The sequence below is a fragment of the Carettochelys insculpta genome, chromosome 7 (assembly GCF_033958435.1).
Source record: "Carettochelys insculpta isolate YL-2023 chromosome 7, ASM3395843v1, whole genome shotgun sequence".
NCBI lineage: Eukaryota > Metazoa > Chordata > Testudines > Carettochelyidae > Carettochelys > Carettochelys insculpta.
The window spans coordinates 108,993-136,324 of record NC_134143.1 but is presented as its reverse complement, the minus strand read 5'-3'; the positions used below and the strand labels follow the sequence as shown (position 1 = coordinate 136,324).

At 55.2% G+C, this 27,332-nt stretch overlaps 6 non-coding genes across 6 annotated transcripts; 1 reads left to right on the top strand and 5 right to left on the bottom strand.

Annotated features, from left to right (window-relative positions):
- Window positions 1-400: 400 nt before the first annotated feature.
- TRNAA-AGC (transfer RNA alanine (anticodon AGC)) lies at window positions 401-473 on the bottom strand. The gene has a single exon. It is a non-coding gene; the product is annotated as a tRNA-Ala (tRNA).
- Window positions 474-2,769: 2,296 nt separating this feature from the next.
- On the bottom strand, window positions 2,770-2,842 carry TRNAL-GAG (transfer RNA leucine (anticodon GAG)). The gene has a single exon. It is a non-coding gene; the product is annotated as a tRNA-Leu (tRNA).
- A 9,013-nt stretch (window positions 2,843-11,855) lies between these two features.
- TRNAT-AGU (transfer RNA threonine (anticodon AGU)) lies at window positions 11,856-11,929 on the top strand. The gene has a single exon. It is a non-coding gene; the product is annotated as a tRNA-Thr (tRNA).
- A 7,797-nt stretch (window positions 11,930-19,726) lies between these two features.
- On the bottom strand, window positions 19,727-19,798 carry TRNAQ-CUG (transfer RNA glutamine (anticodon CUG)). Its single transcript has one exon. It is a non-coding gene; the product is annotated as a tRNA-Gln (tRNA).
- A 3,851-nt stretch (window positions 19,799-23,649) lies between these two features.
- Window positions 23,650-23,731, bottom strand: TRNAY-GUA (transfer RNA tyrosine (anticodon GUA)). The gene has a single exon. It is a non-coding gene; the product is annotated as a tRNA-Tyr (tRNA).
- Window positions 23,732-24,579: 848 nt separating this feature from the next.
- TRNAL-UAA (transfer RNA leucine (anticodon UAA)) lies at window positions 24,580-24,680 on the bottom strand. The gene is given in 2 exon segments: window positions 24,580-24,625; window positions 24,643-24,680. It is a non-coding gene; the product is annotated as a tRNA-Leu (tRNA).
- Window positions 24,681-27,332: the final 2,652 nt, after the last annotated feature.

The following is a 27,332-nucleotide window of genomic DNA, read 5'->3' as shown; positions in this document are numbered from 1 at the left end:
AGACCCCACAGCTGTCACCCCAACTCCAGAACCTTCTGCGTGTGCAGTGCTGAACCTGCCCACCACAATGACTGACCTACAACTCACTGCTACCCGCTCTGGGGCATCACCATATTAGGTCCATGGCTCACATGTGCATCACCACTTTCTCTCACCTGAGGCAGCCCATGGCCATGGCTTCCTCCTTCAAATTCAGCCTCCAGGTCAGAGCTGTTCTTCTCAGCAGGTGGGAGAGGAGATGTTCAAATGCTCTTTTGTGCCATTGCACACAGCCAAGCAGAGACAGCTCCAAATGCCCCCTCTACATTGAGAGCTTCCTGGGGAGCAGCCAGGCAGGAGAAGAAGGGGGGCCTGGTCTCACATTGCCTTGGAAGAAAAGGCTGCAGAAAATGGCTTGCAGTGGAGAATGTGGGTATCGATCCCACTACCTCTTACATGCTAAGCAAGCGCTCTACCATTTGAGCTAATTCCCCTCTGGACAAGTAGAAGTTCTGCCCCACTCACCTCATTGTTGAGTGCATCTGTCCCTGCCGCTCCCCTGGCTCCTTTCCTAAGATGACACTTGTAAAACCAGTTCCTATCTGCTGGTTGACTGTGTGGCCGCACTGCCAGAGTAGGAGGTTCACCATCACTTTCCCAAGAAGTTCATGTCTGAATGATGCCTCATTCTTACCACTGCTCCCACAGAAACCTGGAGTAGGGGCTGGGACAATGTCAGGAGAGACATTGAAAAGAGGCCAGTTGGGGATGTCAAAGAAATCAAAATGATGGCCTCTGGGAGAGAACTGCAGCCAGCTGGGTGTGTGCTCCTGGAAAAGACTCCATGCGAAGAGCAGCAGCTGAGGTGGAGAGGGCAGAGCTGGGTTAAGTGAAAGCATTGGAGTGATGGCCCTTTGGGGGTTTGTCTGTTATCACAGCTGTTCAATCCATAGGACAAAGGGGGGATGGCTGCACTACAATCACAGAACAGGGATGGAAGAGACCTAAAAAAGCCATCAAGCCCAGCCCCCTGCCCGAGGCAGGACCAGACCCATCAGATCAGCCCCGCCAGGGTTTTGTCAAAACGAGACTAAAACATCTCCAGGGATGGAGACTCCACTACTTCCCTGGGGAGACCATTCCAATGCTTCACAACCCTCCGAATGAAAAAGTTTTCCTAATGTTCAACCTGGACCTTCCCAACTGCAACTTGAGTCCACTGTGCCGTGTTCTGCCATCCGTGACCACTGTGAACAACCTCTCTCCAGCCTTTTTGCAGCCTCCCTTCAGTAAGTTGAAGGCTGTTATCAAGTCCCGCTTCAGTCTTCTCTTCTGCAGACTAAACGGTCCCAATTCCCTCAACCTTTCTTCATAGGTCACATGCTCCATCCCCCTAATTATTTTGGTCGCCTGCCTCTGGACCCTCTCCAGTGTAACCACATCCTTCCAAAAATTGGGGGCCCAGAACTGGACACAGTACTCCAGATGCGGCCTCACCAAACCCGAATAAAGAGGAATAATCACGTCTCTGGATCTACTGGCAACCCTCCTCTTGATGCGACCTAATATTCTGTTAGCTTTCTTGGCTACAGTGGCACACCGTTGACTCATGTCCAGTTTCTCGTCCACTTCAACTCCCAGGTCTTTTCCTGCAGAACTACTACTGAACCAGTCAGACCCCAGCCTTTAACAATGGTTGGGATTCTTCCGGCCCAGGTGCAGGACTCTGCACTTGTCCTTATTGAACCTCATCAGATTTTTTGCAGCCCAGTCTTCCAATTTGTTGAAGTCACTCTGGACCGTAGCCCGACCCTCCAGAATATCTACCTCTGCCCCGAGCTCATTGTCATCCACAAACTTGCTGAGGGTGGAATCCAACCCCTCATTCAGGTCATTGCTAACTATGTTGAACAGACCAGGTTCCAGAACTGAACGAAAGTCGAACTCCACTAGAAACCGACCGCCATCCTGACATTGAGCCGTTGATCACTTCCTGCTGGGCCCAACCTTCTAGCCAGCTTTCTATCCATCTTACTGTCCGTTTATCCTATCCACATTCCTTTAACTTGCCATCCACACCACCTGTGAATGCTGAAGTCGCCTCCCATCAGGACTCTTGATTGCTCCCTGCCAGCCACTCAGCCTGTGTCCTTTTTTTGGGCCTCTGCTCATAGCAGCCAGAGAGGAAGGACAGGCTCCCTGGCCAAGGCTGTTGGTGGATGTTTTTTTTTTACTTATAACAAAAGTGTTCCCTTGGCTCATTGAAAGGTACCGCAGGCTGTCTGATTGCTGGCACTCATAGGGGCAGGGAATGCCAGGCTCCAGGCCAGCCATACAAGCAGGAGCACATGCCAGGACACAAATGACATACTGTGTTTGTTGCTGATTTCAGCTTGGAAACTTTTAGGATAACCAGTGCTCCACAGAATCTCAGCTGGCTTCCTCTGAGCCTCCCCTGCAATGCCATCCACCTGTGCGGCATGTGCCGAGACACATGGATAGGCCAACCTGGAGAAAGTGGTGGTGAGAGGCCCTAAGAGCTGCCTTTCACTAGCTCAGTGGGTGGAGCAGTGGACTTTAGGGAACTCTCAGCAAGTTCTGTGTAGTTGAGTGGACACAATGGGGTCTTTTTAGACTCCCCTTGCTGAGGAAGAGCAAGAGAAGAAAGGAACAGCCTTCAAGCACCAATGTGTCTGGAAAGGTCTGACAAGGCCCTTTCCAGGAGCGTTTGCCAGCAGCAAGGACCCAAGTAGTCACTAACTGCTCTAGGGCCTTTGTTTGGAAAAGGTGTACAGAAGCCTGGGATTGAACTAGGGACCTTTAGATGCTCAGTCTAACGCTCTCCCAACTGAGCAACTTCAGCAGCTATGCAAATACCACCCCCTCACTATGGGAAATGTTTTTCTCAGCTATTGTTGCCTTTGCAAGTGTCCTTGAGAGGCAGGAGGAATATTGGCAGCTTCCTTCAGCTTGAGTTCCTCTTTTGCCCCATTTCTGCCTAACTTCCTGGTTCACCCAGTGGCCGCAGGGGACTGCAGGATACTGATGGTAAGGAAGAAGATGGGATCTGACCCTTTCACCACAAGAGTATGTTACCACATCCTGGCCACTTAGCCTCAGGATCATTGTGTGACCGGATGGTGCCCAAGCTTTTGGAGAGGGGCAAGAAGTAGGCAGGGCCACTCGTGTGTAAAGGCCAAGAGTTACAAAGCAAAGCAACCCCAGGAAGAGTCTTTGAAGAAGTGACCCATCGGGATGAAGCATCCAGAGGTCCTCAGGTGCTCTCAGCCATCCTCCCTGTTGAAGGAAAAGGTCCAGGATCATTGAACCATGGAGATAAATGTGTGGTTGTGCAGATCATGTCGGAGAGAGAGCTATGGTTTCTTCAACCATGGGATTCTCTTCTGGGCATACACGTTGCAAGGAGGAGATGGGATGACTTAACAAAGAGAAGATTCAGGGGCAGAAAGAGTCCCAGTATGGGGTCAGGAACAAGGTGAGTGGGTTCAGAGAGTTGTTCCCAGGCAGAGGAGTTAGCTCAAGTGGCAGAGCGCTCAAACCCTTGTCCTGGAATAAGTGAATAACACGAATTCAGAGCTCCTTATTTCCTGGCTATGTGTAGATCATTTATAGGTCCAGGGCACAAACGGAGCTGATGTGGAAAGACATGACACGACAGAGTGCTGAGGAGGACAGTGAGCTGGCAAAGGGTTTTTTTCTGCCCTCTTGGGGCATATGGGGATGGAACTGAAGAGAAGAAAATCCTCTTTTGCTCTCTGAGGGTGACAGAAACATCAATTGCTCCTCTCCAGACCTGAGGACAAGAAGAGACTTTTCCTGCCTAAGGCCAGGAGCTCAAAGGAGACAGAGAGGGAGAGAGAGAGAGAGCAGAGCCCTGGCTGGGCATCTCCTGGGATCATGATTCTAGCTAGTTCAAATAGTTCTTTTACACCCCTGAGAGACACCACCCAATTGTCTAGTGCGGATCTGTGCAAAGAGTCACCCCCCTTGGGAGTTAAACTTCCCCAGCTCCTCTGCCGGATGGGATCTAAACTCCAGCAGAGCGAAGCAGGCGCAGGTGTGGCTGGCAGGAGTCAGGTGTGGGCAGACAGGAGAGCTCAGGCTGAGGCAGGCCTCATGGCTTAGCTGGCGAAAACACCTCCCTTCTAAACAGGAACCCACGGATGTGTCAGTACCAGCAGCTGCACCTCCGGGTGCCCGAAGGAGGACAGGTGAGCTGGGCTGCTGCCCGGAGCCATCAGGCCCACCAAGAGTGGGTCCATGTCTGGGAGGCCCTATGGGAGTACTTTGACTGGGGTGGTCCCAGTGAGCACCACCCAGGCCACCCCTGGTGCACCCCCTGTACACTCACAACACGGCCTGCACACCGCCCCCACCACCCACTGACCACCCCCACCACCCGCTCACTGTCCCCATCACCCACACACCAGCCCCCACCACCCACTGACCACCCCCACCACCCACTCACTGTCCCCATCACCCACACACCAGCCCCCACCACCCACTGACCACCCCCACCACCCACTCACTGTCCCCATCACCCACACACCAGCCCCCACCACCCACTGACCACCCCCACCACCCGCTCACTGTCCCCATCACCCACACACCAGCCCCACCACCCACTGACCACCCCCACCACCCCCTCACTGTCCCCATCACCCACACACCAGCCCCATCACATGCACACCGCCCCCACCACCCGCTGACCGCCCCCACACGTAACACGGGTGTGTGTGAAAATAAAACTGATTCCTTGTTAAACAACCAAAAAGCTCACCTCTGAGTGTGGAACATAACAAACACCATCATAACTCAGTGTGGACATGGGGGAAACGAGATACACTAACTATTTATATGGGGGGACGGGGCGCATGGGACTGCCCAAGGGTGTGGGTGCTGATGGGCGCTGGTGGCCATGGCCTAATCCGTGGGCTGTCGTCTGCCAGGCCCAGGCATGCCAGGGTCATGCCCTGGGGGGTGTGTGCCCTGGGGGGTACGTGACTGACAGTCCAGCGCCGTGGTCAGGGAACGCCCGTTGGGCAGATGCCTGGCTGGAGCCGTAGGAGGGGATGTCCAGCACAAGCTCAGCCTCACTGTTGGACCACTTGGACGGTGGGTGACTGGCTCCTGCTCTGGCCCTGCGGGTGCGGGGCTGGGCTCCGGTCCAGACTCAGGCTTCACGTCCTGCTGGGGCTCCTCAGCCATGGCGCCAAGGAAGGCCGGGGAGAGGAGGTGTCGCTGGGGCCCAGGATGGCGATGAGCTCGCAGTAATAGGGGCAAGTGGTGGGAACAGCCCCACACTGGCTGGCCGAGTCCTGCGCCCAGGCGTAGCCCTGCTGCAACTCCTTGAGCTTACTCCTGACACGGTGAGGGGTGCGGGCAGGGTGACCGCGGGTGGTCAGGCTCTTGGCCAGCTGGGGAACACGTCTGCGTTCTGCTGCTTGCTCCCCATTCCGTGGAGCACCTTCTCCTCACTCAGAGCCCCAGAGGTCACGGAGCTCAGAGTCAGTCCAGGAAGTGCTCCTAACAGCCGACTGCTGCCATTGCGGACCCCACTATTTCGAAGTAGAGGGACATGGAATGTCTACACACGTCCTACTTCGATGTCAGATGTCGACGTAGGGCTCTGTTCCCATCTTCTGATAGGAGCTGCAGCTTTGACATCACACTGGCTAACATCTGTGGCAGCTTTGGAGTCGCGTGTCTCACGTGGAGATGTGGCACGTGCTATTTCGAAGCTGTGCTTGCTACTTCCATCTCGCTTTCTCGTGTAGACGCACCTTTTGTGTTCTTTCCAAATAACTACAAATTGCCCCGTGTGCCCTTTCCATGTGAGAGCCATCTAGTGACTGACACTCACCTTTCCACTGCCCTGGCGAGACGGGCGGCAGGAGTGAAGAATCAGAACATTCCAAGCAGAAATCTCCACCCCTCCATTGAACACAAACCATCACTGCCCCTGTCCAATAACACTTTTCCCATCACACTTTCGAACCCGCAATCTCTTGTCCTTATGGAAGTGAATAACAAGAGCTCCTCATTTCCTCACCATCCCCTGGACAGTTGGAGCTGATTTGTACACCCAGTGCCCACCTGGAGCCAATGCAGAAAGATGCGAAGCTACCGAGCACTGAAGAGGGACACTCAGCGGGGGAGAGGATTTCTTCTCTCCTCCTTGTGCAGGTGGGAAAAGAGACAAAGAGAAGAAAACCCTCTTCCACTCTCTGAAGACGATAGAAATACCAGTTTGTAGAAGAGATGAGAACAAGAACACACATTTCCTGCTTTAGGCCAGGATGTCAGGAAGAGCTGTTTGAGAATTGCTCAATCAGCTGAGAACATGAGTGCAAGAAGGGAAGCGCCCAGCATGGGGCTTGAACCCATGACCCTGAGATTAACAGTCTCAAGCGCTACCAAATGAGCTAGCCAGGCCACGAGGACAAACATGTCTCATGACCTATCACAGAGGAGAAGGAGTCAAATGTGCCTGTCAGCTGGCTCTCAGTCAAACGTGTGTGGCAAAGTGCTCACAAGGGCCAGACTCCAGTCTTTGTTCTTGGGGCTGCCGGAGGTGAGATGCAAAGAAAACAGACTGTTGGAGTGAATCTTGGCCAAGCCTCTCACTGCTGCTGCGAGCTCTCCCGCACACCTCACACACCTACGGCCATTTCTGCACAACAAATTAACGCTGACACCGTTTACCCCAGCGCAGAGCCGGTGCAGGCAGTCGAACACGTTTCTTTTTCATACAGAGAGAACACGCAGTTGAAGAGAGTTTTCCGTGGGAAATTGCCTGTTAGTGACTCTCCAGAGAAAGGGGCATTAGTGGCTCACAGGCGGTTGTGCTTTACAACGCTGGGCGAAGGGAGTAGAAAGAGGGACCTGATTCACTCACCCTTCAGTTCCACTGGGGAGGGCAGAACCCTAACCGAGTGTTTCCTGCCTTCAATGTGCCCAGCACCGGGTGGATCAGGCTCTGACCTGCCCCAGATGAACATCGGTCGCCCAGCGCAGTTAGTTATGGGGCAGGAGAACGGGACAAAGAGGCTCCTCCTCATGCTCGTTTTCCTCACCCTGATTCCTCTCCAGCCTCGTGGGCAGAGCTGAGGAAGGAGAGTCCCTGCGGCAAAGCCCCGGGGGGGTCTGAGATGTCACCTGCCCTGCAGCCTGTCCCGCGTGGCTGTTGTCATGGCCTCTCTGTGAGGTCATCACCTTCCAACTTCTTTTAACCAATCAGCTGAGGTGCTGTAAGAGGCCCTTGTGATGTCACTCCCACACCTACCTGTACCCTGCAGGGTTCATGTCCTGACCCTGGCAGCCCCTTTGCATGGCTGAGCTTCCACCCCTGTGTCACCCCCACTCACTCAGGGACATTCTGGGGCTCAACTCGGCTGCGCATGGGAACACCAGAGGCTGCTCTGTGCCACAGGCTGTTTGCAGAGATCATCTAGTCTGACCTCCTTGCACATCACAGGCCTCCTGTATGGTGCAGTCGGGAGCAGGGCACCAAAGCGCACACCAGACAGGCACTTGGTCTGCACTGGAAGGTGCCAAGGACTAGAGAAAGCCTCATGCCCCTGGGGCATCTGGAGGACTTTAATGCAGTGACCGGAAGGGAAAGGACCCAAAGTCCACTCTTGTGGGTCTGCATCATAATCCACATGCAGAACAACTCTGTGCTCAGGTCTGCACATTTCACAGTTTTATTTCTCTCTCAAGCTGAAATTGAATTCTTTGAGCAGTGAGTTCTACAGTTCCTAATCGGGCCAGAGTAATGACCAATAGATAGATAGATAGATAGACACCAAAAATCCATCAATCTATCTATCTAATTGGGAATACAACTACATGTCATAAAATTCCTTCCCTTTAACTTTAATTAAATTGAATTCCCCTTTAATTGCACGAAGGGAGATTTCGGTTGGACATCAGGAAATATTTCCTGTCAGGGCAGTTAAGCACTGGAATAAAATGCCTTGGGTAAAGGCAAAATCTCCATCTTTGGAGATATTTTAGAAGTTGGATAAATATCCAACGGGGAATACCTAGATCAGGGGTAAGGAAACTTTTTATTTTGGTCCCCACTTTTCATCTCTGAAATTAGGAGCTACCCCACAACCTCTCGAATGTGATCAGAACCTACAGAAATTTCAGTGATGTTCACAGGCTTAAACGCCCATTTGGGCGTGTGAAAGAAAACAAGTCTGTAAAATAGAAGAACTTTATTCATCAGTGTATAAATGTGATGACACAGACATAGAAACAGTAACAGATTTCATCATTTTTCATTAGATGGATGAGCCTGAGACCCAGCAGGTAACTGGGCTGTGCCCCCCTTCTGAAATTTCATGCCCCCTGAGGTTTGCTCACCCCACGATAGATGGTGCTTGGCCCTGCCATGAGGGACGGGGACTAGACTTGATGACCACTTCAGGTCTCTTCAATTCTTGAGCCCTATGAGTCTGTGACTCCCACTGGCTCTGGCCCTGCTTCACTTCTTAATACTTTTGAATTTCTATGCCCTGCTCCTTAGCCTTGGAGTGTCAAGTATTCTCTTGAGTGGCCGGCACATCCTCTGCAGCCCCTGGGGGAGGCACTGAAGGGGGAACTCATATCTGCCCTTGACTGCAGGAATTGCCCCTGTGTTTCCCATTGGCCAGGAAGGGGGAACCGCAGCCAATAGGAAGTGGTGTGTGGTGCCTATGAATGACAGGGAGTTCACGGAGCCACTTTCCCCTCACCCCCAGGAGCTGCTGCTAGTGGGAGGTGAACCTGCTTTAGCCCCACTGCGCCACTCCATGGCTGCACCAGAGTTTGATATGCCCCAATCTACGCTGCTGCACAAGGGATACTGCAGCTACCCAAAGCACTGCAGCCCCTGGAGGGTTTGCAGGAGGCAAAAGGCTGTCTAAGCAGAGTCCCTGACCCTGTACATCAGGTCTGGCATCCCCAGGGCCTCTCTGTTCCCTGCCAGCATGGCCCACACAGCACAGAAGGAACACAGGGCTGAGACTGGGGACTCAGGTGCCCGGCTGCCGTTGCAATGAGTGGAATGAAACGGGAAATGCTGAGGTGTCCTATGCAGCAGCGCAGTCAGCATGTGGGTAAGGATGGCCCTGCCACCATATGCTTAGCTGGCAGAGAGCACCCTAGAGCTCTGATAGGAGGAGACACCAGCACGCACATGTGGTGAGGCTGGCCAGCCTGTTGGAAAGGGGCTTTGGCCATCTCCATCCCTCCCCTCGCTTGGCTACTTACTTCATAGGGTGTCATAAGGAGGAGGGAGAAAACTTGCTCTTCTTGGCCTCTGAGGATAGAACAAGAGGCAATGGGCTTAAGCTGCAGCAGGGGAGGTTTAGGCTGGACATTAGGAAAAAGTTCCTAACTGTCAGCGTGGTCAAACACTGGAATAAATTTCCTGGGGAGGTTGTGGATTCTCCATCTCTGGAGATATTTAAGAACAGGTTACAGAGCCGTCTATCAGGGATGGTTTAGACAGTACTTGGTCCTGCCATTGGGGCAGGGGACTGGACTCGATGGCCTCTCAAAGTCCCTTCCAGTCCTAGTGTCCTATGATTCTATCACTGATTCACCTGACTGAGAAGCACTTGGGCCCTGGACACAGCCTGACCAGCCTTTCCCCATCCCAGGAGATGAGGTTGATCACAAGGTTCTTGTCCAGTCCTCATGGTGTTGACCTGACGGACAAAATTCTTGCGGTCCAAATACACCCCACCGGGGCAGGGTCTCCAGCCCATGAGGCGGAGGAAGGCTTAATAGTCACCACCTCTACTAAAGGGACAGGCTTCCAAGTGGGTCTGGACCAGGTGAGGCTGGGGCTTGCCTGGACACAGCTTCCCAAAACACAAAGCCAGCCCCCCAGAAGCTCACACTGCACCACACACTACCCCAGGAAGGGGCAGCAGGAGCACCCTGCCAAGTGGCACCTGCCCTCCATAGCAGCTCCAGTGGTTTTCTCTGCTCTCCATTTCCTCCCCAGTTCTGCTGGCCTCAAAGCTCTAGGAATCAGGGAAGTCATAAACACAGGAGACCACTGCCCCAGCCAGTCATGGCCCCCAGCACTTCTGCACAGGTTGTTATGGAACTCTGCAAATCCTCTTCAGAGACATTCAAGTGTCTAAGTGTCTGGCTGTGCTACACAAATTAGTGCAGAGATGTTAAGGGTGGTGGGACCTCATTCCTCTGCTGGGTGGGATCCTCAGCAGGGTCAGGTACATACCCTACAGGGGACACACCTCCGTGCCACAGGGCGGGGGCACCAGACATGACCTGGAGCCCACACACCCCCAGGGGACCCCGACCCGCAACTGCCCAGCCACAGCACGGTCCCAGGATGGCGGCATGGCCAGCAGCACCCTGCTCAAATTGCAACACATTCTGGGTGCACATGGCCCAAGCTCAAAGACCCACCTGGCCCTGTGTGAGACAGGGCTGCCCATTGCAACAGCCTGTCCCTGAAGAAAGAAGCTGGGACTTGGGGCATGTGCCTCAGTGCTGTGAGCTGCACCCCAGAAAGTCCCTTGCTGCATTGCAGAGCTTGTCTACATGAGCCGGTGGCATCAACTCAGTTCCATTCTTATTACATCAGCGCAGAGGCTTTCCAATTCAGGCGGCTTGGATTCCCCCTCTGCCAGCTGCCAACTCCCCCAGGGAGCCACAGATCTGATCCCAGGGCAAGAGGCAAATCCCCTGGGACCATATCCCAGCCCCAGCTCCCCCTTGTGGGGCAGACACAGCAGGGCTCACACTCAGCAGAAGAGCCGCCCTCGGCCCCAGCACACACTGTCTGTGCTGACCAGGGAGTGAATTGCACTAAGGGAGCCTGTGAAGCGAAGGGGCCTCACCACAGACCTGCAGCCCTCGCCAGTGCAGACGTGTGGTGCCCCCCACTCCTGACCTACAGCCCCTAACAGCCCTGGGAAGCCTCTTACTCATGACTTGCAGCCCCTACCAGCCCAGCTCTGTGGTGCCCCTCACTTCCCACACGCTGTCCGGATACTGGGCTCGAGGGCACCTCTGAGCTGGGCCCCCAGTGCCAGTCCTGTCTACACAGCTCCACACTCCCTGCAGGTGAGTGACTGTCGTGAAGAGGATCCAAAGGGCAGCTGGTCCCTGTGAGAGGAGTCTGGGCCAGGGCTGCCTGTGGGATCTCCTGGAAAAGCCAAGAGGCCCTGGGAGGCCATTGACTGGCTGCCAAGTCCCCGGCCCCGCTCAAAGGTTTCACACAGGGAAAGCTGTAAAGTCAGCCCCACCCCCAGGGCACAGTGATTTGCACTGGGCTGGTAATAGAGCAAAGGGCTTGTGTGGAGGGTCACAAGTGGGGCTGAAGGGCAGAAGGAGACAGAAAGGCAAAATGTTCTTCTCGTTACGCTGCATCAAACACTCCCCCTGACGAGCTCCAGCTGGGGCAGCGCAGCCCATCCCCCCTCCGTGAGAGACAGGAGATAACCCTGCCCCAGAGCTGGGCCCTCCTCGCCCCACCCCTGGGGTGTGAACAGGGAGAAAGGAGGGAGTGGGGAGCACAGAGTGAAAGTGAGGGGGGGACTCAGGCTGGGGGAGCAGAGGACGGGCAGGACTCCAGGCTCTGCTGGTGGGATCCTGCACTGGGGCAGGTGGGGAGAGAGGAGGCTTCCCTCAGGCACAATGTCTGTGCTGGGGAATGGGAAGGGCTGGTTGTGGGCAGTTCATCACAGTGGTTCAGCCCCACAAAAGCTCAGCACTGGATAAATTAGGTTAGTAACCTTTAAAGTGCTGCAGGACGGGTTTCTGGTTGAAGACACAGACTTATGCAGGTACCTCTTTGTCAGGACCGACAGCTCAAACAACATGGGGGCATCATGGCTCAGCTGGCTAAAGCGCCTGTCTAGTAAACAGGAGATCCTGCGTTCAACTCCCAGTGGTGCCTTGCTGTACGTCTGTGGCAATGTTTTCCTCCATCTGTCTGGGGAACAGAAGAGCCCTCCCTTGGCAATCCCAGCCCTTGCTGGGGAAGGTAAAGGCTGATGGGAGAGGGGCATTAGGAAAGCATCCAGTTGCAGAGCAGAGCTCAGGCAAAGGGAGCTGGAACTGGTGTGTGGAAGGTGACTCCTCTGGCTGCAAGAAGAGAGGCTGATCCTCCCAGCTCTGGGGCTCTGTGCCCTGTCTGGGCAGGGCAGGAGAGGGAGTTACTCTCCTCTCACATCCCTTTGTCATTGACAAAACCCAAACAAGTTCGAAGAAAAGTCCCAGAGAGGCTCTGTGGCTCCCCTGGCCATGGAGATGAGGAAAGCAGCACCCAATGGTGCCTGACCAAATATTTCTGGCTGCCTCTCACCTGCTTTGCAGCACCTCTGGGCTGTGGTGGAGAGTTCAGAGCTGCAGGAGGCAGCTGCCGTCCTTCTGGAGGAAGAAGTAACAGACACTGACAGGTGGACGGCTGAGGTGGCTGCAGAGGGGGCCTGGGGAGCATGGGAGGAACCCCAAAGCCCTTTGTCTGTTACTAAGGCAGGGAGGTGACACCCTTGATTCTTGTTATTCACCAACAGGTCTGTGCAGCCCAGTGCTCAGCACTAAGTCCTGGGCCACTGAGCACGAGGGAATCCCGGTCACAGTGTGTGCTGCCTCCTGGCCCTCTCCAGACAGGTCAGTGCTAACCAGCTCCTGCAGCACATTTGTAACACACACACAGTTGCCTGAGCCGGCAGGAGCTACGTTCTGCCCTGTCTGCGGGAGCAGCTCCTGCCCCAGCCCTGCCACTGCAGAGACACCCCACGCTAGTGAGCGACAGGGAGAGTCTCACTCCCAGGTGCACACACCTAGCTCTGCCCCCCCAGTGGTAATTCCCCCTCCCCCAGCTGCCCCCAGTGCTGAACTGATGCACCCGCACTGCCTGTGGCTTCCCTTTGCTTCCCCTCGAAATGTCCTTGACCCAACAGGGCTATGCTCACTCCTGCCCCTGCAGTGCTGCTTCCTGGGGTGAGCAGGGCCTGTCCCCAAGGCTGGCTCAGGGGCCCTGGTCTCTCCCAGCAGCTGGGCTGGGCTGTGCACAGCTAGGAAGGGAGCAGACGCTTGCCCAGGGGGTAGGAATGTCACACTCCCCTCTCTCTGCCACTCACAGCAATAGATCAGTCTGCAGCACCAGCCACAGGGCCCACCGCAGATCTCCCTGTGGCCCTCCCACCCTGGAGACTGTGGGCCCCCTGCTCAGTGGTGCCCAGAGAATGGCCATTGAACGTTCCTTTTTCTCCTGCTGCCTGGTTGGGAGCTGGGCGCTTCCCCCTGGCACAAGAGCACAGGCAGAACATGGTCCATGGGCGCCTTAAATGCCGTGTGGGGAGCTCCTGAGAAAGCGCCCGTGGGGAGCACCTGGGGCTGGGCACAGAGAGAGGAGACAAACCCCGGGGGTGGGAGAAAGTGCCTGGGGCGCAGAGACACACACAGGGCCTGGAGCCCAAAGCTCGGCCCCACTCGCTCCTCCTGCTCCCAGGGACTCGGCCAGAGCGGCAGCTGCAGCTTTTGGGGGTGTAATGGCCTGAACGCCCAGCAATCCCCCTTCCCCTGGCGGTGGGTCTGTGCACACCCGAGCCCTTCCTCCCCGGGGGGGAACAACTCGTCTGCAGTGTGGGGTGTCCCTCCCAGCTCCCTCACTGCCTGCAGCCCAGGGGTTAGTGATTGTCCCCTGGACTCCCCTCAGCCTGTCAGACCCACACACTGTCAGACCAGGCAGCCCTTGCTGTGCCCTGCTCTGACCTCCTGCCCATGGCCAGTCCCAGGGCTTCACCCCCCTGTAGCTCTGGGGGACCTGTCACTGGTCACTTGTACCCCCCAGCACCCACTCCCACTGCACCCACCGTCAAACGCGGGAGGAGGAGGAGGGGCAGAGACAGGGCAGGGAAGGGGCAGAGCAAGGCAGGAGGGGACGGGGCTTGAGGCAGAGGAGCAGCTGTTCCAGCCCTTCCCAGGGCTGTGGTGCATGTGGCCAGTGCTGCCCCAATCCCCCTTCACCAGTTGCCTCTGTGCGGTGGAATGGAAAACCCTGAGACAAGGACCTGGGCAAGGTCTGCACCAAAGCTCCCTGTTCCCTGGCTGTGGTGCCCGGCCCTGGGAGCTGCACAGCCCATCCATGGCCATGCTCTGCTCTGCTGCAATTCCTGCCCAGTGGTATCGGTGAGGGAAAAACCTGCACGTAAGGGCAGGGGCACAGTTTCTGGGCACTGGCAGCAACACATCTGCTGGGCGCTGCTGCCCAGAGCAGGGTGGGTATTCTCGGCCCACCTAGAGCTGCAGCTGGGGACCAGGGTTGGGGTCCTCTACTCAGCCCAATGCTGCATCCAGGAAGCCAGGCTGGGTGAGGGGCTTGCCCTGCTCTGCCTCCCTGGTGCTGCAGCTGGGGAGTGTACAGCCCCCTTCTCCCATGGCACATGGCATTTCATGTCAGAGGGCACCAGAGCTGGTCCCTGGGAATGCCACGGAGGGAAACGCTTCCAGCCCTGGAGTGCGTGGTGAGCACTGCCCCTATAACTGAGAAACAAGGGAAGCACATCTAGCCCAAAGCGGCTAAGAATGGGGTCAGGGAGCAGGTGGTTGTATATGGGACTGTTGAGGGGCAGGGGAGAGGTAGGGGGGTTTATGGGGTGCTGGGGAGCAAAGGACAGGTGTGAGATCTGTGGGGCGGTGGGGGGCAGGTGAAGGGTTCTGGGGGACTGGGTGACAGGGGACAGGTGGGGGGGTCTATGGGGCGGTGGGGGTGGCCAGGCCCATCTCTCCACCATGGCCCCCAAAGCCAAGGGATGTCAGCACCCCTGGGCTGGGACCAGGTGGGGGGACATGAGGGGCAGAAGCTTGTGGGGGAGACCCAGGCCCAATCCCTACCCTAATCCAGGCAGGTATGTGCGGCCCAGATCCAGCCCTGGTACTGCCCATGCCTGGCCCGGACCAGATCCCTGCACGCCACTGCACACCCCACATAGAGCAGCCTCTTCCTGCCCCGTGAGCCCCCGAGCCATGGCCAGCAGCCTGGTGTGGGGGGCGCCTGCAGCCCGGCAGCCCGTGGTGCAGAGTGGCGAGACCTGGCAAGGAGGGGCTGGGACTAGCAGTGGGGCAGGGGCTGGGCTGGGGGTCAGAGCCAGGCTGTGAGCTGGGGGTGCTGGGGGGCTGGGTGGCCCATCCATGTGTGCCAGGGTGAGCGCCACCCGGGTGCTTTGCATTTCAGGGGAGGGACAGAAGGACCCAGCTGACATTCTGGGGTGCACTGGTTATCCAGCTGTCTCGCCTGCAAATGTTCCCCAGCTAAAAACAGGAAGAAACACAATATCTCCTTCTATCCTGGCAGGTGTTGCTGCTTCTCTGGCTGGCCGGTGCCCCAGCATTCCCTGCCCCTCTGAGTGCTGACCAGCAGACAGCCTGGAGAACCTTTCCGGGAGGAAGGGAACACGTTTGGAGTTAAGGAAACAAAAACACCAGGCAGCAGCCTTGGGCAGGTAGCCTGTCCTCTCCTCCCTGTCTGCTATGGGCAGAGGGGCAAGGAGGGAAAGGAAACAGGCCAAGTGCCTGGCAGGGAGCAAACTAGAGCCCTGATGGGAGGAGACTCCAGCATGCACAGGGGCGTGGATGGCAGCCGTTGGGAACGGCCTTTGACCACCTCCTTCCTTCCCGTCACTCAGCTACTTCCTTCACCCTGGGACTGAGAAGGACCAGGCCCTCCACGCAGCCTAGCCAGTCCTTCCCCAATGGCCAGAGAGGGTGTTGATCAGAGGGTTCTCCTCTGCGCCCCATTGCATTGACCCTATGACCCAAATTCTTGATGCCCAAGTGCACCCCATGACAGGCAGGCTCTCCAGCCCACGTGGCAGATGAAGGCTTCATAGTCACGACCTCAGCCTGAGGTAGAGGCTTCTTAGTGGACCCGGGCCAGGTGAGGCTCGGAGATCCCTGGAGCCAGCCTCCCAAAGCTGAGAGACAGTCACCCTCAGCCCACACTGCGCGGCACTCCTCACACAGGAAGGAGAAGCAGGAGAACTCTCCCAAGGGCCCTCAACAGCAGCTCCATTGGCTTTCTCTGCTCCTCATTTCCTTGCCCGGCCTTCTGGCCTCAAGGGCTCCCTCTGTAGGAAGCGGGGAAGTCATAGAAACAGGAATCCAGGACCTCAGCCAAACGTGCACGGCCGCACTTTAGCAGAGACTCTTGTGGCACCTCGAGATCCCATTCAGCCCAGGTGAAGTGCCTCTGGGTATGTCTGTGCTACAAAATTAGGTTGAATAAGTTCAGGTCAATTTTGTGGTGCTGGTTGAAGAAAGAGGGAGACCAACGTTGGAGAAAAGAGAGACATTTGCAGGCTGACAATAGTGGGCTGTCGGGAGAGAGGAAAACCGACAGTGGGAGAGTATGGACATGGAGCCGACTCCAGCTCACCAGCTAACCCCCCACATACGCAAGCAGTTTGAGGCACCAGCCATGGAAAGTGAAGGCTCCAGAGTTTTAAGGGGAACAGTGTCAGATGGGTGTGGTGGCCACATGCTGGTTTGGGGATGGCCTAGGTGAGCGGGGTCTGCCCCGCACTGGCTCTTTATGGAGGCCCTCCGGCAGTCAAGGTCCCCCCTGCATTCCCACACACTGCATTTATGTCAGTGACCCAAACCTCTCAGAGGCTGAACTGCCGTCTGTCTCGTTCATCCAACATAAGGCCTAAGCCCCGCTCCTAAATGTGCATCTGGATGGAGTAGCACAGGCCTGGGAGAGCCAGAGATTTGCAGTGAACCATCACAGCCCTCAGAGGTCCCACTGAGATTTGACCTCAGGTTGCAGAATTCAGAGCCCTGCTCATTACACCAGGGGACCTGCAGTTGGACTTTTCTTGGAAATCTGTGACTCTTGGCAGGCTGGTGCCCTGTGCTCCTTGCCTCCCTCCAGCTGCTTCACTTCCTGCTCCTTCTCTGCCACTCTCCTCCTCCAGACATCAACCCCAGCCCTTCTCGCTGCTGACTCCAGCTGGCTGCAGGGCCACATTTCTCTGGCGCCCCAGAGTGACGAGAAAGGGCCATTCTTCTACAATAACCAACTGGAGACAAGTAACGGAGATGCAGAGACTGGAAAGGTCGGTGGTGATTGTCAAGGAATATCCGGCTGGAGGAGATAATGGCCGTGGCTGTGAATTCACAGAGTAATTGACATCCTCTCTGCACACACATGTACGTGTGCAGATACCATGCAGCTGAATGTGACTCTGAATGATCATCCACCAAAACAAGAGCAAGCTGCAGACTTTTGCACTTCACAGAACTGTCCCTGCTGCATGTTCAGCACCTGCCCATGCAGCTCAGCACATCTGTGAGAGCAGGTAGGTGACAGGCCCAGCAGCAGGGAGGACACCCAGAACCCACACCTGACTCCCTGCCAGCCCCAACACCTGGGCCTGCCCAGCTTTGCTGGTGTTTGGATCCTGTAAGGCACCAGGGTGAGCTCGGCTTGTGCTGGGTCGAGCCACAGAGACCAGACAGGTAAAGGGGCTGGGAAGGACTAAGCCCAGCACCACCAGTCCACCCAGCTCAGGGTGTGTGAATCTCACTCTAGGCAGGAGGGAGTGTGGGGAAGGGTTTGGGAGGTGAAGTCAGGTGCAGTTGGTGTGAGAAGAGATGTTTGTTTTTCCTCCACAGCCGGGTTTGTTTTGCAAGGCCAAGTGTTACTTGGGGCACAACAAGGCTTGAGTTGAACTTCCTTATACTACTCCCAAAGAGTGTGTTTGCTGCTGTCCTTGACTTCGTGTTTCTCGATGTTTTTCTCCCACACAGTGTGGTTTGTGATCTGTTCAGAGTGTGAAGTTGGTTTCTTGCTTCAGATCTGTGAAGAGATCTTGGAAATGACCTTGGAAAGGTGAAGTTAGGTGTGATACTGATCAGAGCACTGGCTCTTTGTTCAAACCTGGTCCTGGAGCATATCCAGGACAGTTCTTCTCAAAGGGGCTTCTTGGTTTAGGGATATAACACTTGCTTAGGTTGGAAGGTGTCCTGGGTTTGAGTCCCAGGCAAACCCTTCTTCTGCCTTTCTCAGAGAGCCTTGTGGAGCGTGTTTTTCTTCTGTTCATTTGCTTAGTGTGACGGAGTAATTGCTTTCCACTGGATGGTTCACCCTAGGCATTAGCTCTGCCAGGATGAGCAGTCCCTGTCAGTGACTACACCCCTCCTGTTAACTGTGGTTGCACCTCTTCCGGGCAGAAGCCAACAGCGCCCAGCTTGCAACTCAGCTGTGTTTTGGATAACTTCATATTTCCCCTCTTTTGGGCTAATGGCCCTTCAATTCTCTGTCACTCCCACAGCGACTCTGGCAGTCTTGTTCCCTGCCACAGGCCCCATCTGTGCTACTCCAGCAGTGGCTGCTGGGGGCACCCAGGCTCATCTCTCTCAGGTTCCAGCCCAGCAGGGACCCGGCACCCAGCACTTCTGGTCTTTTCCCTCCCAGCGCCCACTGCTCCTTCCCTGGACTGCCACCTACAACTGCCCCTTCATTTGGCTCTACTGGCTTTGAACCCTCAATCATACAAGTGACTGTCTTTCTCCGAGCCTCTGTGTTACCAACTTCCATCCCTGCCTTATAGCCCCTTCTGCTCCTGCTGGCAATCAAACCCTGCTCCCTGCCTCTTCCTCCAGGTGCAGCCTGGGCAGTGACTTGGCCTGGCCCTCAGGCAAGCCTGGGCTGGGCAGATGCCCTCACACGTTTATCGTTTTGTTTGGGTCATTCTGAGGACTCTGATTTGTTCCAGTCTCTGCGTGTGTTTTCTTGCTCTCAGGGTTTGGTTCTTGATCTAGGTTCTTTTTTGTGGCCAAGCAGAGCAGCAGGGGGCCTGGCAGGCATCTGTCCCAGCCCTGGGAGCCCCAAGCCCTTTGGGGCAGGCGTCACCCCATGGGTGTCTGGTCCCTTCATTCTCAGGGCCCCCTTCTCACCCATGGCGGTGGCGCCGGTGTTAGCCTGGCTCACTCATGTCTTGCTTTAGGAGGTTCTGGGCCAATGCATGAGGGCAAGGCGTACCAAGCTTCCCCGGCACCGTGCCTGCCGCATGGTGTGCGCGTGCGCCCAGAAGTAGGATTTAAGTACGAGTGGAGTTAATGATATGACGGTAAATGGTTGTACAATGACAGCAGAGCTGTATAGGCCAGAGCCCAGAGCCAGTCCTAACTGTGAGGGTGAGGTGGGATGGTTTTACTATCCCTGAGAGGGCCCAGCTTGTCCCCTGCGTCAGCCCCCCAGGGCCACACTCACCTCAGCAGAGCAGGGACTCAAACACAGCTGGGGGATGTGGTGTCTCAGCCAGGCCCAGGGAAAAGGGCAGCTGTGACTCAGCTGCAGACAGGGACACAGCCAATTGCTTGTAAGGGAAGGGCCTGTCCCTAAGGCTGACTCAGGGGCTCTGGTCTCTCCCAGCTGCTGAGGAGGGCTGGGCAGAGCTGGGGAAGGGGCAGATAATTGCCCTGAGGGACTAAACATCCCACTCCCCACCCCTGACAGCAGAAGGTTAAGTCTGCAGCACCAGCCACAGGTCCTCCTGTATTTCAAACCAGCCAGGACAATTCTGAGGCCCCCTGTACATTACACCCATGTCAGTGGGGCACCCAAGCAGGGATCAAGCTGCAGGGGAACTGATTCAACAGGCAGGGGGGAGAAGCCCTCCCATGGAGGCAGCTGTTGAGAACAAAGCCCAGGACTGGCAAAGATTCACAATGAACCACACAAAGGTCCCACTGAGATTTGAACTCAGATCGCAGGATTCAGAGTCCTGAGTGCTGACCATTACACCAGGGGACCTGCGCTTTCAGGCCTTTCTGAGCACATGTAACTTGGCAGGCTGCGACCCTGCACTCCCTCCCACCCTCCAGCTCTTTCACCTCTCAGGACACTGCTTCCTGCTCCACTTCTCTTGCTCTCCTCACCAGACGTCCCTCTCCACCCTTCCTGCTGCAACTCCCCAGTGACGAGACAGGGTCATTTTTCTTTGAAAATAACCAGCCAGGAGAGAACTAAGGGAGAAGCAGAGACTGGAGAGGCTGGTGGTGATTGTAGAGGAGTATGTGGCTGAGGGAGGACACAATAGCCCTGGCTGGGAATTCACAGAGTAATTGACATCCTCTCTACACACACCTTTACAAGCAAACGGATACATGGGGCTGAATGTGACACATTTGATAGATTTGGGAAGAGCCCCTCTTAACAGAGATGAGACCCAACATTGCTCATGTCACTATCTACTGCCTGTTTAGGGATGGGTTTATGAGGTTTATGTGCATTGGCACTTGGCAAATGTTGACGGCTCAGCTCCATTTAAAGAAGAGAAATCCAGAGTGTGCTTGAGGAAGGGAGATCAGTAACTACCTTTGGAGAGGAGGGTTTGGATTTGAACTAAGGGCCTTTGGAGCCACCATCAAATGCCAAACCATTGAGCTACCATCTCTTGCACAAATTTAGTTTTGATTCACTGATCTTGAGCTGCCTACAGGACAAGCCGTTTCCCCAGCTCCTTTCCCTTCCTGAACCCACAGCGGCTTTACAAACAGGGTTTGATTAAACTTTATTTCTCCCTGTGCATACAACAGCTTGTGCCCCGCTGACCTGGCTTCTCCCACTCACAGAGCTACAGCCCCTCAGGGAGGCAGATTTCCGGCATATGTGGGGCAGTTCTCTCCCAGCCACTTGGTGCAACATCAGTGGTTACAAAGAAGCAGGAAACAACCTACGGAAGAACACCCACCAATCGATCAGATATTGTTGGGTTTGCCGTCAGTGGCAGTAACTCCTCTCTCTGGCACACGTGGTGATCCAGCGGCCTGGCTCCCTGAGGTGCTGGACAGCAGAGCTTCTACACTGCTAAAATGTCAGCCCTCGTGACAATATGATGTGTTGTTTTCAGCAGGAAGGTGCTGGGCTGCATTGAACGTGCCCGTACCAGTGAAATTTAACCCATGTAGAGTTTGGAGTTAAATACTTTCACAATGTCACACACCTTTTAAACTGGTCTGGTATCACAATTTCCAACAATCCCTTTTCCAGTCATATTGTCACAGGCATGTTCCTGCTTGGAAAGGTGGAGCGGCCTCTACACAGTAACAAAGCTCTCCCTGTTGTCCAGCCACAGAGAGCCTGGCTCAGTGGTGGAACACGTGACTGCAGATGAAGCTATCCCAAGTGCTCCTGTTTGGATGGTTTTCTGAACGGAAATCCATTTTCATCTCTGGCTCCAGTATGTTGAGGGGTTGCACTGGATGCTTGAAATGGATTTAAACACTTCACACTTTCCTCTGCAAATGTCCGAACACCGAGCAAACCCGTCCCTCAGCTGCCTCAGTTCCCAGCCTCCGAGGCTCAGGTGTCTGTTCCCATCAATGACACAAACGTGCAGTGTGATGCACATGCTCAGGGCTCTGCTTGCCATGGGCTGCATTGGGCAGGAGAACCAGACCCACGGCCGGGGGGGTCAGGAGTCTGATGCAGAAATTCCCTTGGTGCAGGCTGACACACCTAGGCCGTGCCACACTCAGCCAGCAGCAGCAGCAGCAGGGCCTGACCCAGGCCCAGGAACAAGCCTGTGCTCTGAGCAGTAAATAGTCACCAGGCAGGGGGCAGAGCTGGGCAGAGGGCCAGGCAGAGCCCTACCAGAGAGAGAGCTGCAGAAGGGACCAATGCAGCAGAGAAAAGCACCCAAAGAGACATAACTGCTGAGTCTTACACATTGGCTCAGAGCTACCTAAGCAAGACACGAGTGAGCCAGGCTGATGCCAGCCCCACAGCCATGGGTCAGTAATTCGCCCAGGGACTGAAGGAGTGAGAGGTCCCAGGAAGTGACTCCTTCTCCCAAAGGCTCATTTATGAGGTAAGCTCTGGGCACCCAGAGAGATCAGACCCTTTGGGGCACAGCCCCTGCAGAGCACAGTTTAGTAAGCATGAAAGTAAGTGTAAAAATCTACCCCAGAGCCACAGTTTAAACTCCTACTGCCAGAGACAACGACGTCTCCACTGCGGCTGCTCTCCGAAAATGGAGCATCCATCAAAATGCTCCCAAGTGGCAGACTTGTGCCGTTGGCACCACCAGCCCTGTTGCATGTATCTCACCTGCCCAAGTCGCTCAGCAAATCTGTGTGACCAGGCAGGTGACAGACGTAGAAACACAGAGGACGCCAAGAACGGTAACAGCAGGTTCCTGCCAGTCACCAGCACCCCTGGACAGAGGCATTTGGAATTCTTATGGTGATGCCACCAGTGACACCCATAAACCCCACCCCCCAGGCTGACCCCTGCACAGCCCCCTGGGGATAGTAGAGCCTATTTGTCCATTGCAGCCAGGACATGTAGCAAAGATGAGCTAAAAGGCATCCCAGGACTTGAACCTATCATCAGAGCATGAGGAGACTCACAATAACCGGTTCAGCTCACCAGCCCCCATGGAAAGGAGCCATGGGCAGCTGCAGAGAGTTTGTGGTCTCTGAAATGAGACGCGTGGGTCAGGACGTTGGCTTATTCCGAGGGTCATTGGCTCCAGGGGTAGAACATTTGCTAGTGCTCGTGGCTGAGTGCCCAGGGCTGGGGCCGGGAAGTGGCCATGTCAGTGTCTCACTCAGGTCAATGCTGAAAGGGGGTTTAGCCGGTGAGAACAGCCCAGGGCAGTGCAGGGTTTCCCTGGACTCTCCGGCATTTCAGTGGGTCTGGCTGCTTTGGGGCCGGGACACTGACCTGTCCTGCTGCAGTCGTTGTCCCAGAGGGGCTGGGGGGTTCCAGTCTCAGACACAACACACAAAGCCGGGCTCAGCAGCACTGCAAGAGCCACCCCAGAGTGTGGCAGGCGCCACGTGCGGTTTGAGCTGAGAGCCCAGAGCTGCCCCTTTCCCACAAGGACAGGAGCGTCCAGGAGGGCTGGAGCACTGGCCTGTCATCAGCATGTGAACCTTCAGAACATCCATAGTGGCTCAGAACAAAGGTCCCTCCAGCCCCATGTCCTGTCAGGGCCAACACCAGGTGCCGCAGAAGGCAGCAGCCTGGCACCCGTGGGAGCTGAACCCAGCAGCTCCTGTGTCCTCCTTTCAGCTGTGGGGCAGGAGATATGTCCCAAAGAGGCTTTTCTCCAGCTGCTGAGAAGCACAGAAGAACTCAGGACTTGCTCAGGGTGGCACAGTTGAATGGAGACCTGCCCCAGGCCCGGTGGCTGCATCTATTGCTGTCAGGGGCAGAGAAACATTCATTCCCCCTTGGCAAGCATCTGCTTTTTTCCCCAGCTGTGCACTGCCCAGCCAAGGAGCTAGGAGAGACCAGAGCACTGCATCAAGCCTTGGGGAACCAGCCCTTCACTCAGAGGCAGCTGCACCTGTGCCTGACCCCAGCTGAGCCAGGGCTGCCACTTCCTTGCCAGGGAACTACAGCCCTGGCTGTGTTTGGGGCCCTGCTCAGCCCCAGGCAGCAGAGGTGAGTGCAGCTGACTCTGGAGTCAGTCTTGGCACTTTTAGGGCAAATGAAATCATCCCATCCCCACCTCTGGCAGCCAGAGCTCAGCTCAGCCTCACAGAGGTGTCCTGTGCTTGGAGTCTGCCCAACACAAGAGCTGGGAGGCAGCAGGCTGAGGTGTGGTGGAAGTAGCATCCCACAATAGGGCTCGAAATCAACCAAGAAAGAGGCAATGAAGATCGGATTCAAACCAATACACGCAGAGCACAATGGATTTACAGTCCAGCACCTTCACCACTCGGCCACCTCATCATTTCCGGGGGAAAATTTTTCATAAGTCCCAAAGTGAACCCTGCCAGGAACCTTTCTGCACCTCGCTGGTCGGCCAGGGACACAGGATGGGCAGGTTTGGCCCAACAGGGCTACGCTCACTCCTGTCCCCTGCAGTGCTGCCCCAAACACTGCTGGGGTGCAGTGCCCCAGCCAGACAGACGGATAAGGTGGGGGCAGCCCTGGCTCCGCTGCAGCCACTGTCATGGGCAGCTGCCTGTGAGGGCAGGGCCTGTCCCCAAGGCTGGCTCAGGGGCTCTGGTCTCTCCCAGCAGCTGGGATGAGCTGGGCTGTGCACAGCTGGGAAAGGGGCAGACACTTGCCTGTGGGGTTGAATGTCACAGTCCCCTCTCTGACACTGAGAGCAATAGACCAGTCTGGAGCACCAGCCACAGGGCCTGAGGCAGGTGTCCATGTGGCTCTCCCCCCTTGTAGCCCGTGGGGTCCTGTAGCCAGACAGAGTCCCCCTGCTCTGCTCTATCCTGCCCCTTTTAGGTGCCTCTGAGCACAAAGCACAAAGAAACAGCACAGTCTCAGAGTGTCTGACAGCACAGATGCGCTAAACTCAAGCCCAGGCTTTTGATGCTTCAAAACACAGATGTGCAGTGTCAGCATGACCCTGGACTGAAGAATACAGACAAGGGGGCTAACAGGCTGGCTGTTGACCACAGGGCCTCAACTTGCCCTTGGCTGGAACTGAAAATTGATACGCCCAGGCACCCCAATATGCTTTTGGCCTCCCTGGCTCTGAAGGTGCAATGTTGATTTGCCTCTATCCATTGTGGCTGGGCTATCAGCCCCCAGGTCACAACAAGGCTGAAGTAAGGGTGTGTCAGGAGGGGGATTTGAACCCCCACCTCTAAATAGAAACCAGATTACCAAGGAAGGGTTATTTTAAGTCTGCTGCCTTAGACCACTCAGCCATCCTGACAAACCTGCTGTAACTTGCATAGAATTCATATACAAGTTTCTCCTTGAGCCTGGTGACCATTTGGTGCTGGCTGTTCCACAGCACCCACCCAGGGGTTGGTCACCTCCCCTGTCCTTGTCTCTACAGAGCACTGAGACTATCTGACTCAGTGAAAGTTGAACTTTCTGACTCCTGGCCCAGCCCACTCAACACAAACCTTTTCCTGGGCCACCAGCCAACCACCCCGATGGCAAACGCCTTTTCTTTTTTGCTTCAAAATACCTTAAATACTGAATTATTCACATGAGGCTATTAGGTGTGCAACAGAAGGGGGGTTTGTTAAAATCGGTATGAAAGGAGTTATTAGTAATAAAAATAAAAAATAATTAAACAGATTAAGAGGTTTATCTTTTTACCAAACTTCTTTAGAAATAAAGCAAAAGACGAATTTATGTCCAAAAAGGGGGGTGAGGCTGGGGGAGTTCCTTTGCCCCTGCCCCCCCCCCCAGGCACTAAAGGGAAGGAGGACCAGGACCAGAATCCAAAGTCAGGGAAAGTGAGAGGGAGGAAGGGCCCCAGGCTGGAGCCCAGACACCTTTCCTCCTCCAGGCACCTGGAGCAGGGAGCAGCTGGAACTGACAGCTCCAAGGAGAGACTTAAAAGCCACAGAGCAGCGGAGGGCCAGGCAACAGGACGGGAGGACCAAGCCTATGCCTGGGCTGCAGACAGCCGTACAGACCACACCTGCTTCACTTCCACCCTCTGGCACAGCAACCAGCGACCTAAGGCCTCCCACTGACCAGCACACAGGGAAGCTGCTGCCGCTCTGTGACTGGTGCTGGGAGATGGCAGGAAAGCCAGGCCTGCCCCCGGCACCTCTGTCCCTGCTCCCACTCGACGGGCTCAGAAAAGAGCCAGGAGCCCATTTGGAAGAGGAAAAGTGCCTTACACATCAGCCTGGATCCACCACCCTCTTCCTTTGGCAAGTGGAGGACAGTAAATGGGCCACTGAGAGCATCCAGGGATAACAACCAACCAGTGACTGCTTCCTGAAGTTCAGCTGGAGCCAGACCATTTGTCAGGGTAGGTGAGAAGAAAGACTCTGAACAAACCCACTGCAATTGGCTGCTATGAAATCAGACTCCCTATCCATTAGGTCATAGAAAGCAGCTGTTTGCGGGTGCTTCTTTGAGAGGAGCGGACAATGTGCTTCTTGGAGAATCCAGCAATAGGGCAGATCCTCTGGCTGTGGGCACTCTAGCTCCTCCTTTCAGAAGATGCTACAGAGACGCTTCCAGCAATATGAAGCGCATCATTAGCATAATGGTGGCCACATGTGCTTCAAAAGTGCCAGATTCAAAACACACACCCCCCAGGGAGCTGGGGCCCTTCAAAATGACCCCCCCGAATAAGAAACCCCCTTCTTCCCATTTTGTTCTCCTCTTGTCTTCCTCTTCTTGGCTTCCTTTTTCTGACCCATTCCTGCCTTACTTCTTCCTTCAGCAACTCAAGCAAAGGAGGCCAGCAGAAAGACCTGGTCTCCTGGGGACAACCTCCAAGGGCAGGTGGTCCAAGCCACAAGCCTCCTACAAATGACTGGTTTAACTCGTGTAGTTTCCCCATGCTGACAGCAAAGGGAATGCTCAGCTGATGTCACCATCTTCTGTCCCAAAGGAATTGGACTCATTAGAGGGACAGGCCGGCGCAGAAGGAGATGAGACATCCTGGGCACAAAGGGGATGCACAATAATGAAATCTTTAACACCTCTGCCTCATTTTGAATCAGAGACCTTTTGGGTGGTAGGCCAGTTAGATAACAGCTACACTACAGAAGCTCTTACTACTTTGCTTTCCCACCCCTCAATTCCAACCACAATGCACAATCTCAGTCCTCCTGTATCTCCACAAAGTCTGATGAGTTCCAGAGCCCCAACCTGTTACAGGCATGTTGGTGAGTCAGCCCAACGAGAGGCCTAGCTCCAGCGGGCCTCACTCATCTAGCAGGATAAAGAGCTCTAACTCAGACACACCTGTGTGCAAAGAAGCCCAGCCCTTGGAGAAAGGGACATTTTCAACAAACCACCACAGCACCAGGAGTTCCCACAGAAATTTGTTTTCGGAAGTCAGAGTCCTGGGTGCTGCCATTTACACAACGGGATCAGAGAAGTTTAGCCGTTTTGGAGAGGAATAAGGGGATTTCGAAAGGTGCAGGGTCCTTTCGAAAAGGACCCCCATGTAGCTGTGCTGAGCTACGAGCGTTCAAAAGTGGCGCTTTCGAAGCACCTCAGACAGAAGTGTCCTAATGCTAATGAGGCTCTGAATATTCAATTCAGCGCCTCATTAGTAATCTTCGAAATGGCCATTTGCATGGCCATGGCCATTTTGAAGTTTTGGCCAAGTGTGGCCACAGCCATTGAGCCCAGCCCTTCTTGCTGCCGACTCCACCTGGCTGGAGGGCAACATTTCTCTGAAACCTCCAGAGTGAAGAAACAGGTTCATTTTTCTTTTACGAAAAGCAGCCTGCAGAGAATTTACAGAAATGCAGAGACTGGGGAGCTTGGTGGAACTTGCGTATGAATATCTGGCTGAGGAAGCACATAATGGCCCTGGCTGTGAAGTCCCAGAGTAACTGACATCCTCTGTACACACACATTTACAAAGTGTGCAGCTACC